The 12,848-nt window shown below is 45.2% G+C and overlaps 1 protein-coding gene across 3 annotated transcripts in view; it reads left to right on the top strand.

Moving 5' to 3' along the window:
• Positions 1–12,848, top strand: part of Sox5 (SRY-box transcription factor 5) — a 955,415-nt gene that overhangs the window by 387,262 nt on the left and 555,305 nt on the right. The window lies entirely within an intron of this gene.

The raw sequence follows: 12,848 nt of genomic DNA, 5'->3' as shown, positions 1-12,848 counted from the left end.
GTACAGCCAAGATTGATAACCACCGCCGTGCCCTTGACCTCTCTGTTGCCATTTGAATACTCCTCAATGGTTACCAGGTAGAAGACTGGGAAAGACTGCATTCCTTGCAAAGAGCTAACCCAAGAAGAGGAGGCGGCTTATCAGCTGCCTCTCATTTATACTTTGATTAGGTCTCAAAATATGACAAGCTCAACTTAATTGTTAGGGATAGAGTAAATGAGCCCTCGAGAACAAGAAGACGGAGACCTCTGGGCTTCTTTCTAAGTGTCACTTCAATGCACCCAGTTATGTGATTAAAGGGGCGACTTTCAACTGCAGAGGGAGCTCAGCCCTGATTTGTTCAGGGTCATGAGCAGCGGCTCAAGACCATCTTGTTTGCAGATACCCCCTTTCATGTTATTAGGCTGTCACTTGACAGACTCGGCAAGATTTATGGCTCAAAAACTCAAGTGTGTACACGTGTGAGAAGGCGGGATGGGGTGATGCCTGAGATGAGGGGCGAGAGGGAGGCAGACAGCATCTAGGCATGGCTGTGAAGAGCACAGGTCTCTGTCTTCCTGTCTGTCTGTCTGTCTTTATCTATGTCTTTCTCTGTCTCTCTGTCTCTCTCTGTCTCTCTGTCTCTCTGTCTCTCTGTGTCTCTCTCCCTCTCTCTGTCTTTTTTTCTCCCTCTCTCCCTCGTGCTCTCTCTCACAGGCAGTCTCTCTCGGCCTCTCTTTCATGCTCTTAGCTTCTTTAATAACTGCTATAGCAAATTAAAATATAAATTGAGGCTTTACAAGGAAGCCCCTAATTTTTATTAAGACTCCTATTGTGCTTTTAGTAAAAGTCCTGTGGGCGGCTTGAGAATGAAGACAGAGAATCCCTTTCTCTCAGAGTTGATGAAATTTCCCATGCTTTTGGGAAAATTCTCTTTCCATGGGGCTGAGCGACTTTTCCTCGAGAGACAGGGACAGATCCTTCCACCTCCTGTAGACCATCACTAACGGACCAAAGACACAATTTCAAGCGCATGTGGCTTGGGGGGAAGTGTAGGAAGTGATGGGTTTATGGGGGACCCTGACAGGACTGTAGGCAATTTGGATAGTGGCACCACCTGGGAGCAAGAATGAGGACTCGGGGAACCTTCATCCATACAGTCCCCCATGAGGCTTGTCAGCATCACCGTCTTGGGAGAGCCTCCTCCCACCAGTGACGGTTGATTGCCTTAGAGCCTCTGCTGAGTACCTGTGGAGCCTTGTGAATCATTTGGGAGTTCTGTGGGTCTCACCCCACCTTGCATGAGGGATGCTTCTTTTCCAGCATCTCCTGGACCTCTTCACATCTTCCTAACTCACTTGGGTTGAGAGCTCTTTGTATCAAACTACCTGTTACCTTTGCTGTACAGACGGTACCTACCCCTGGATCCTTCCCCATCAGAGGCGTTCCTCCTTTCTGCCAGGAGGGAAGCTTGGGGCTGTTTCTGTGAACTGTGGTCCTTGCTGACTTTGCCTGGCCACTTTCATCCCTTCAGACTGAAAACATCGAACCTGAGGTGACCATCTCACCTCATTGCCTGAAATCCTTCTGTAGCTCCATCCTGCTCACTTTCTTCCTTCCTGTCAGCAAGGGAGGAAGGGTTTACTACTGAGGCAGGGACGGCCCTAGCAACAGAAAGGGCAAGGAAGTCACAGGACCCTCTGTGACCATCAGCAGAGCAGGGAGTTCATTCTGACAGGAAGCTGGGTCACCCACTGTCTGTCCCCAGCAACACCTTTCCTCTTCCTCCTAAAATATCCACAAACTCGTCACATAGTGCCGCTAACTGGGGAACAGATTCAAGCCTATTAGCTTATTAGCCTATATTCAAACCACGACAGCCTCTTTAGGACTTCTTAAGTCCAAAGTTTAGTACAACCCACACATTAGTCCCTTTTCCCGTTGTTGTGACAAAATTCCTGATGAAAACATCTCAGGGAAGAGGGGATGGTTTTGACTCCCAGTTTGAGTGTCCAGCCCATGGGGGTGGGGTGTCAGCACAGCAGGAGTATGAGGAGCTGGTCCTGCTCACAGCCAGAAGCAGAGAGCGGTAAGAGCCTGTACGCAGGTCACTCTCTTCCTCGCTGTTCTGGAAGCCCAGCCCTTAGGAAAGAGCCACTCATATTTAGGACGGCCCTTGATAGTTGAGTTAACTCAGTGTAGAACATCCCTCATCACGCACATGTGGAGCTTTGTCTCCTAAACTGTTCTCGATTGTGTCGAGTTGACAGTGTTAGTGAGCACAGCATACAATGTGTGGTGTCTGGGGCCCAGACTTTGTCCCACTTTCCTATCACTGACCATATTTACACACACACACACACACACACACACACACACACACACGCATGTGCATGCACCTATCCATATACACAGGCACACACATGCATAAATACACACCCACGTGCACAATCCACACTCACACATTTTTTTCCCAGCAGCCCCTCCCCTTGCCCCCACTGCTCTATTCACTTGCTGTGCCTGTGATCTGTCTACTCTTTACCTGGAGTTTTATTCCTCTCTAGAAAACCTCAGAAGCATTGACCCTCTCTTCAGGACTCACTTTACCCTTACAGAGGGACATTTCCTTCTCCATAGGTGTGGGCACAGATGACATTCCTTGCATGCCTCTTATCTTATGCTATCTTATCATATCTTATGCTACCTCCTTGATTGCTCAACACCAGGCGTTAAAATGACACTCTTCTGTAACCCCCAGGTATGGCATTTGTGGACCGATTCACTGTCTCCCATGCTTTTCTCTGTTGCCTCATCGCTTACCGAGCGTGTCAAATTGATGTTTTGTTTGTTCAATTTATTTCTTTTTAAAAATTTCACATATCAGTACTGTATTTACATTTTTCCTCTCCACAACTTCCTCCAACCCCGTCCTGTGTCTGCCGCTCCTATGCTCCCTGCAAAGCCACGACCTCTTGCTGCCTATGGACCTTTAATAACTTTCAAGTTTCATCTCTCCAACTTCAACTTGTGCGTGTGTGGGGAGACAAGTGTTAGAGTAAGGAGGATGCCGGCAGGGTCGTGTGACAGGCCTGGAAGGTGCATGCCGAGCCTGCCTTTCTCTTGATGTGTTCTGGAAGTGAAGATATGGTTTTCCAGACCTGGAAGAGTATACCTTCTGATCTGTCTTCTCTTCACACAGGAAAAGGGCTCTGGCTTATAGGGGGCTTGTATGCTTTCTTTTTACTGACTGGGGTAGAATTGTCTCCTGCTGCCCTAGGCTCCCCTTACACACAGGGCATGAGTCACCTCCCCTCCTCCTCAGGTCTCCCCCTGGTTTATGCATTGCTGAGAAGACCTACCTTCTTTCCCACAATGCCCATGAGTTTTATAAAAAAAAATAGCCTGATTCGTTTCATGTTTGTCCTTCCTTTCCCTGGGCCTCCTGGTACAAGCCGCTGCAGGAGACCGTGGGGTCAGGAAACAATCTTAAAAACATGGCTGACCTCTGAAAATCCTGTTGTCTTCAGATGGCTCTTGGGAGCTTATGCCACTGTTTCTCCCAGGTTGCTTTTTCTGTGGTCCACACTGTCTACCTCATCAGCTCTCTCAGCCAGTGCTCCAAACTCCTGAGTATATGTGTATACATCCCTTTGCCTTGGTCACACTTGGCATCTAGAAGCTGTGCATTCTGACTCCTCCCCTCTGCTCCTCATTTCTTGTCAAAACTATCTTTGATGTAATCCCGGATGTAGAATTTGCTCAGTGAATAAACGTTGGCTACAGGGGATGAAGAAGGAGAATTGTTTCTATCTGACCCAAATGAGTTCTATGGCGAGATGGCCAGGGAAGTGGCTGGGTAGGAGAGGTTCTGGGTTTGATCCCAGCAGTGGAAGGCAAAATCCCAGTCATGTTGTGTAACCCTAGAGAGACAATATCCAAACGACAGTGGAATGGATTCTTTTGAAGCATCACTTAATAAAAACTGTCTCCAAGGAACTGGTTGGAGGTGAGAATTTATTCTAGCCATATAAAGCTTTACAGGCATCGTCCAGAACCTCTCGATGGCCTTTGAGCCTTGGAGTGACGATGGGTCTAACAGTGCTTAGTCAGAATGGATTGTTTTCTCTCGATGAGTTAAAAAAAAAGAATGCCTCGTGGAATTTTCTAAGAGGGGAGCACGATTTTAAAGTGTGTGGTTATGACTGGTACCCACCCTCGTGTCCTCAGATGAGAAAGCAAAAAGTTTGTGCAGCTTGCTAAATTTCCCCTAACTTAGAAGTATCTTTGTAAGCCCGAAGACGCCCTTCATTTCTGTGTAACTGATACTATCCGCTGTAGGATGCTCTTTGGCAGACCCGAGAAGGTATTATCTCTCTGAAAGGAGTTGATTTGTCCACTTGGGGGGTGTTGGATTACACTTAAGAGCCGAGCAGGCCCTGTTTTTATTTGTCATGGAAATTTAAGTTGTAGTAATAATATGTATTGGCTGTGGCTTCAATACTGGAAGCTCACGCACCGGATTCTGCAGAATAATGTAACGGACACATTTGCATCCATCTACATAAATACATCCCCAAAGCGCTTCGCCCATACCTGTAACCACACGCCTGCATGCCCGCCTGCCCCTCTCCTTATAGCTACATAAGATTGCCTTCCCACCCTGCGCGTTGGAATCCTACACTGATGGGTCTTCTTTTATACTTACTAATTCTATTCTCTACTGTATTCCAAAAGGCATCGTATTACCCGCCTTGTCCAATCTGCTTCTGTGTCTCAGTAAAGTGGCCTGCTGTGAAGCTAATTTTTCTTGCTCATTTTATTGATATTTTGGGAGAGTGAGATTTTCCCCCCCAGCAATTCTTCCTTTAGCATGGGGTTGCAGTAGCTGTCAAGAGAGGGCTTTAAAACCATCCTCTAAGCTAAATCAAAAATAAAAGCAGCTTATTTTAGTCTCTCTATTGAAATATAAATTACAGGTCATCGATCTCTTCCCCACCTCCTTGCAATTACTTTTATTGAAGTTTTTTTTTTAAAGTAAGACAATGCAATGTATTTTAAAAAGCGGATAAACAGTCCTCAAGAATAGGCATAGCACCACCATGGGTTTGTAAGTGGCTGTGGCACAGTCGGTGGGAGAAAGGCGGGATCCGGGCAGCTTTGCTGTTACCCAGCAGCAGCATGGAATTGAGCGTGCAAGCAATGAGGTTAACACAGTTCTGAGCCAAGCTATAGAGCTCACCAAGGAGGGACAGTTTAGCTCTCCCTGAGGCAGTAAGGGAGACCTGGGCTTTGGGACTGGGAGCTCAGTCCTTCCATTCAGGTCAACCACTTTCCCCTGGAATCCAAGCTCCTGGAACACTGTCCAGTTAGAGCCGTGCCTGCATTCTGTTTTCTACTGTCACTAGGAATTGGTGTCAAGACTCACACACATACACACTCATACACACGCATGCACACTCACATTCACATGCATGTAACATGCTCACGTTCATACACATGCATGCATACACACTCGTACAATGCATGCACACTCATACCTATGCATACACCAACACACACCTGTACACACATGCCTATACTCACATACGTGCACGCACACATGCTCACATTCATGCACATGTATATACGTACACTCCCACATATGAGCACACACGGTTCACACGCACATACGTGAGCACACTCTCACACACTCACACTTACAACTGCATCTTAAGTCAATGCCTGTCCCTTTCTCCTCAGTGATCCCAGCCGTGGCTTTCCCATGAAACAGAGGAGCCTGTTGCTATCTGGGTCTGGCCCTGCTTCCGTGTCCTCCTTTACATCGTAGTCTCCATTTTCTCTGCAAACTCAACATGTTCTTATAACAGTGTGAGAGCACTGTCTATTTGCAAAGTGCTCTGAAAATACTCCCTGGCCCGTAAAAAACATTATCTTACCATATTTGCCAAATAGAAATTTTGGTAGAGTTAGAAGCCAAATAAATATTGTTTGAGAAAAATAAGAAGAAATCTGTTTTATGAAGAAAGAAAAAGAAAAGAAACCCGGGGTCTTCTATAGACTCCTTTAGAGTTAGCACTGAGAGGTGGAATTGCTTTTATCTGAGATACGGTCTCAGTCAGACGGGACATCTAGGAGTATGTGCTGTGTGTAGATTAACGTCTACCACATCAACAGGGGCACTTAGGGACCCCCAGGTCACTGAACTGTATCAGGAGATGTGATCAACTGACCTACAGGTTCCTGGTGAGGCTTGTATCTTCTACCTGCTGCCCATTTTGGCTGGCACTGTCCAAAGGCAGTAGGCATGTACTGTATAAGAACTATGCGCCGGGGTGAGCCGGCAAGCACTACGCTCTGCCTGTTGCTTCTCCATCCCTGCCCTTTGCCCTTCTAACCTAGCCTTTCTCACGGATCGGTCGTTATGTCTCTGACATGTATCCCTGCCTCCAGGCTTGCACTGCGATTTCTCTGTGCATTTGACCTTGGGTTCCTCTCTCTGTTTTCTATCAAGTGTTACGGCACTGTAGTGGAAGTAATTATCATCAACTCAACACATACTGCAGTCACTCGGGAATAGGGAGCTGAGGGACTGCTCAGATCGGATCGGCCTGTGAGCAAGTCCATGGGGTGTTGGCGTGATTGACATTTGGTGTGGGTGGGCCCAGTCCACTGTGGGCTGAGCCATCCCTAGGCAGATCTGGGTAACAAGAACAGCTAACCCCAAGAAAGCCAGGGAGAAGCACTGCTCTAAGTTCTTGCTTTGACATCATGGTGATGGCCGTTCCTCTCCAAGCTGCTTTCACTTACAGTGTGACGACGGTAGCAGAAACCAGGTTAGTCCTGAATGTTTTTAGCATGATTTCAAAATCTTCAGTGGTTAAGCAGTGCTTAGCCCTTCCAGAGTTATTTCCAACCAGGGTCTCCTTTCCTTTTCCCTCCCCCTTTACTGAGGTCTCTTCCAGACTCTATTCAGGTCTTTACATCTTTCCCAAGGATTTCTCTGCTTGACCCTGCTTCGCTGTCCCAGACACTTGATATACCTGTGTGTTTGAAACTTTAAGACATGATTATCTAGTATTTCCTCATACATCAAATGCTATGAAATTATATCATATATGCACATATATGCTCATGTGTGTATTTATATATATCCATTGCTTTATAACTTTATCTATTAGAATAAAAACTGAAAATTTGAGCATTGAAATGCTAAAGGAAGTATTAGGATCCACTGGCTGGGCAAATCTAAGTAATCTCGAATGTTCCATGACAGGAAGGAAGTTTCAGAAACAAGACATGAAGTTTTGTAATTTCTGGGATTTTTAAGTACAGATAAATCACCTTTATGTTTTGGACAATTGAGGGCAAGAGGCACATGAGTTCCTTTCCCTGGCCACCTAGTATGCCACTCCACCCTCTGTAGATACCAACTCTCAGCTCACTTGGTGCACTCAGAAATGGTGGGCAAGTCTCTTAGGGGTAAGAAGCCAAAATACCAATTGTTCGCCAGGTTGAAAGCAAAGAGATAGGTGGTGTCATGGGATTGGGCGACCCCAGAAAGAAAGGTGATGTCACAGGATTGGGCGACCCCAGGGTGTCACACAATGAGTACTTTTGCTTCTCAAAAACCAATGCAGACCTTAAGACTGAGGACCCCGAAGGAAGGGCACTGAAATGATTTAAAAGCATGACGCTTGCTGTGTTTCCTTCCGGGACAGAGCCACTGAGAGGAGAAGGTGTTTGCGAGATTCCTCTGAACACACTTATGTTCTCTGGGAGTACGAGACTGTTTAGAGCAGAAAATAAGCCACAACCTTCTGCTGCATAAGCACACCCTAGACTTTTCAAATTTGTCTTTTAAAAAACTCATAAAATAATGAGAGTGGCCTGTCACCAGCTCCTTTCAATATCGACAAGAAAATTACAGTGTTTGAGAAAAGAATTCTTTTGTTTCGGGGGGAATTGAACCAGGCTGTCTTAACAAATCCTGCTAATTAAAGCCAGCTATGCAGGGAAAGGAAGCTGGAGGATTCGGAGGGAGAAGGAAAGTGTGCATGCAGTGTAGGTGAAGACAGCTAGAAATGGCTATCCGTTGCCTTCCCTGTTGGCATAACTTTCTTCTTGTGTTTGTAGGCTCACGGAGAAGCAGCACACCAATGTTATACTCAGTGTGAACTCAGTGTGAACTTGGTGTGAACTATATACTGGCTTCCATTAGGGACGCCCAGAATAATTAGCGATTTGGACAGGAAGGCCTAATTCCATTTCACCTCTTAAGAGAGGACAGATAATTCAAAGGGCAACATTACCCTATTTTTCTCCTTAGTTAAATAAGCTACATCATCATTTTTGCGGTTTCAAGAATGAATATTATATGCCCAGGAGTGAGAAATGAGGTATGAATAGTTATGTATTTCGGAGCTTTTTAATTAAAAAGGAAAACATATATTACTGTAATGTCCATACTTGACAGTAACTTAGGGAAGAAAGCTTTAAGTTTGTATACTCTAAGGTGTGAGTGATTGAACAACAAACGCCCACCTCAGCCACCACAGGCGAGCATTTCTTCTATCAGAGGCAGCCAAGCTCTCTGTCTCATGGCTCCCAGTGTGGCTGTGTCCGGGGACTCAGAAATTTGAGGGGCAAGGTGCAAGTTGGTAGAATATTTCCTATCGGGACCTCATACTGTGAGCCACAGAGTTTTATATTTATATCTATTTACTCATTTGGTAGTAAACCAGGCAAAAAAACCCACACCATATACTAGACGATTCGGTGTGTACCATACTAATATTTTCTGTTGAAATAACTTTTTCGGGGACTGTCCTGAAGCAGGCCATTCATTTTTGTCAGCCAACAAGTTGCAGAATCAGTATGTTCTGTTTCTGGAGAAAGAAGGAGGAAGGGGAGGAAGAAAAGAGAGGAGAGAAAGGATGGATGGATGGATGATAGATTAAAAAGTAGATGATTGATAGGTAGAGAGATGATAAGATGATAGATAATAGATGATAGATGATAGATAAATGATAGATGATAGATAGATAGATGATAGATAGATGATAGATAGATGATAGATAGATGATAGATAGATGATAGATGGATGATAGATAGATGATAGATGATAGATAGATGATAGATGATAGATGATAGATAGATGATAGATAGATAGATAGATGATAGATGATAGATAGATACATATGAGAGATAGATGATAGATGATAGATAGATAGATAGATGATAGATAGATAGATAGATAGATAGATAGATAGATAGATAGATAGATAGATAGATAGATAGATATTTGAAGTCAGGGAAACCACAGAAGAGTGCAAACCACTAAATAAGAAATGAAAGGTAAGAAACCAGATCTGTGCTCTCTCACAGACCCACCAGCTTTGCAGAAGGATTTAACATCCCTATCAGGGGGAAAAAGATATTCATGACGAATTCTGTTGCTTTCTTCAGTCACACTCTTATTCTAATTCAGCACAACACTTGTGCAGTCTGGTGGTACTTCTTTGGATATGTTCTCTCTGTCATGGTCAAGTTGGGGTGAGTAGTATGTCTACCACGCCAAAGAACAGCCACGTCTCTGTGGCAGTTAGGATTGAAAGTTGACTGTCATAACAGGATTGAGCTGTGTCACGCCTTATTATTAGCCAGAGCGACTCCACGGTGCTGGGGCATGCCACACCTCATTCAGCCTTTCATCTTCGCGTTTGTCTGACCCACTCACCAACCTCCCCCTCCCACGGTAGCTGCTGGTTGCCCCACTCTTTGAGGCTGTTTAGACGGATGGCAATCCTTAGACCTCAAACCATGAGATGCTCTCACAAACCAACAGGGAGGGCACCACAGAACAAAGCTCAACATGCATACAGAGAGGGAATTAAAACCCAGGAGACGTGCTGAGTCAACAGAACTTCGCCGAGGTTTCATCTCTAATGCAGTGTCTGGAAATGGCTCTGGCACCAAGTTCACGGGCTTCTGGCCACCTCCCAGAACCTGGATCAGAAGGGCTACTGTCTATTAAGACAAATGCACATTTGACAGTGAAAAAGTCTTCAAAGGAGCAGACCTTTGTCCTGCTCTGCCAGGAGTTGGGGACTCGTACAAATAATTTTCTTTATTGTCTGCCTTGGGTCAATTCTAAAAGCCCTATTGTGTCATTAACCGGATTATACTCTGATTTGGGCTTATTTCTTCATATTTAAAAAGCTTTCCAGAACTATTCTTCTCCTGTTTGCACTTAAGTGGAATTAAAAGCCGAGCTGTCAGGTAGTGCCTGTAGACCAGCTAGAACAGGCCCTCCAGCTCCTATCCCTCAGGCCCCATTAGGAGGAGGCTCACAGCACGCCTGACACCAGTTCATATATGCAGAGCTCATTTACCTACATTGGAAACAAACCAAAAAAGGGTCAGGAACATCCTACCAGGAGGGAAGGAGACTGAGGGCCCACCATCTAGGTCACCCTCTCTGTTGGAAGCATGTGACCCACTGGGCAGCATGGTTCCCTGACTCTTTGAAGCTGAAAAAGACCTGTTGAAGATGGGTCCTCCGGTAGATGCTGTTTGGATCCAGGAGACAAAGCCTTAGCCTTGCGTGACAAGTGAGAAAGCATTGCTTTTGGAAACAGACGCTCTGTGTGCAAACCCAGTTAGCAGTGTTTTTTAAGAGGATAAAAGGGAACAGCCACGCTCTCCTGGTTCTGCCCCCTGTAGGATTCTGTGCTTCTGTTTTACATGGTTAGATACTCACCCCAGGAAGGTTCTCATTTTGGGAAAACTGGCTGCTGTTCTCAACTTTGTGATATGTCCTGTGTCAGGAGTGTCTGCCGTGGGTCATGAGGGATTCAACTATTGGCCAATGCCTCTGTAAGCCATCCTTGTATCAGTTTGACAGGAGCCATTTTGTTTGTTCAGAGGTGGTGGTTTGGGGATGGATATGCAAGTGTGCTTAAGGGATGGATGCTAGCTCATTCGTTTAAAATCATGCTCAGCCTTTGTGCAGCATTGTGTGGGCCTGGGAATTCTGCAGTGCTTGGACCACTGCAGAGGTTCTGATCTGCTGTATCTCTTCCCATCAGAGCACCAGGAAGAGTCATGACCCAACCCTGTCTATAGGGTATTTATTTACTATGCTATCCACTATCAGAAAATCCCTCTACTTGAGCAACCCTGAGCTCAGCCTCTGTAACAGCTCCTCAGATTCTCTCTTCACCTCCATTTCTACCAGCATTGATCAGGTTTACTCCATGTTCCTTCAGCACTGTTTACTTTTATTAATTAAAAAAATACTCTGTTGTTTGCTTCAAAAGCGTAGTATAGGATCTATTGCAAAATATCATGTGTTTGTGTCCTGGTAAGTGTGCACATGTGTAAGGAGGCCTGCGTGTCCAGGTCAGTGTGTGTTGTTCGGTGTGTATGCACGTGTGTAGAAGTCAGTATGTGCTGGTGTGTGTGCACAGATGGTATGGAAGCCTGTTTGTGGATGTCAGTGTACGCACATATGTGTGGAGATCTGTATGTAGAGGTCAATGTATGGAAGTCTGTGTCTGGAGGTCAGTGTCTGGAGGTCTATTTGGAGGTCAGTGCATATGCACATGTGTGTAGATCTCAGTGTGTGGAGGTCATAACATATGCACATGTGTGCATAGGTCAATGTGTGTGTACATGTGTGTAGAGCTCAGTGTATGTGAACATGTGTGTAGAGGTCAGTTTGTGTGTACATGTGTGCGGAGGTCAGTGTGTGGAGGTCAGTGTGTGTGCACATGTGTGCAGAAGTCAGTGTGTGTGCACATGTGTGCAGAGGTCAGTGTGTATACACACGCATGTGGAGCTCAGTGATCAGTATCTTCTCTGCTTGCAGTCCGCCTTATCTTTTGAGAGTTTCTCACTGACCCTGGAGACATATAACCTTACTAAATGTCTAGAGAATCCAAGACATCTTCTCCAACGCCCAACAGTGGGATTACAGGGGAAGGTCTCCTGTATCCTGCTTCTTTGTGGGTCCTGGTGATGTGAACTCTGATGCCTGTGCTTCTAAGGCAAGCATTTTACCAACTCAGCTATGTCCTCATTCTCAAATGCAACCAAGTCTTCTTAGTAATCTTATGACAGCTGTCTCTACTGGATACATCAAACTATTTGGATTCCTCAACTCCTCATTTTAAAGATTAGATTGCATTTGTTTAATGTGTGAGTTCACATACACATGTATGCATGCATGTGCAATTGCATCATGGGTATGTGGAGGTCAGAAGTGAACTTGTAGGAGTAATTTCTTTTCATGCACCATGTGGGTCTAAAGGATGAAACTAAGTTCACTGGCACCAAGTATGTTTATCTGCTAAGTCATGTCAATGACCTAATGCCTGGCTGTCTAGCATTGTTCTTTGATTTTCTTCCTGTTCAACTGTGGTATCACAATCTAATGTTCTTTTTCAGTAAATGTGGTGGCCTTGCTTCTCATATTCAATATGTATACTGTTTGTTCTAGTAAACAAACCTATACTTGTATTCAAGGTTCATCTCAGTACCCTCACCTTGACCCAAGAGTCTTAGCTCATGAAATACTTCTGCCGGACGGGGTAGCTGTGGTTTCTGGCCTTGATGACCAGATTGAACTGAATCAGCCATGAGCTAAGAGCCAAAGCTGCTGGGTACTCCTGTGAGGAATTTTCTAGAACACGTTATTGAGAGTAATGTCATAAGTGTTTAGCTCCAGAAGAAAGAACTTGTTCAGCGAAAGTTATTAAACAAAGCCTTATATCTAAGACCCTCTCAGAAGACCCTGCGGAGATTGTTCAGATGTCCACTAGTTTCTTTCAGGCAGGGAGCAATCCACGTGCTTGGACAACCATACCTCA

The sequence above is a fragment of the Rattus norvegicus genome, chromosome 4 (assembly GCF_036323735.1).
Source record: "Rattus norvegicus strain BN/NHsdMcwi chromosome 4, GRCr8, whole genome shotgun sequence".
Lineage (NCBI taxonomy): Eukaryota > Metazoa > Chordata > Mammalia > Rodentia > Muridae > Rattus > Rattus norvegicus.
Note: the sequence above shows the minus strand (reverse complement) of the source record. Positions and strands in the feature narration are given on the sequence as shown.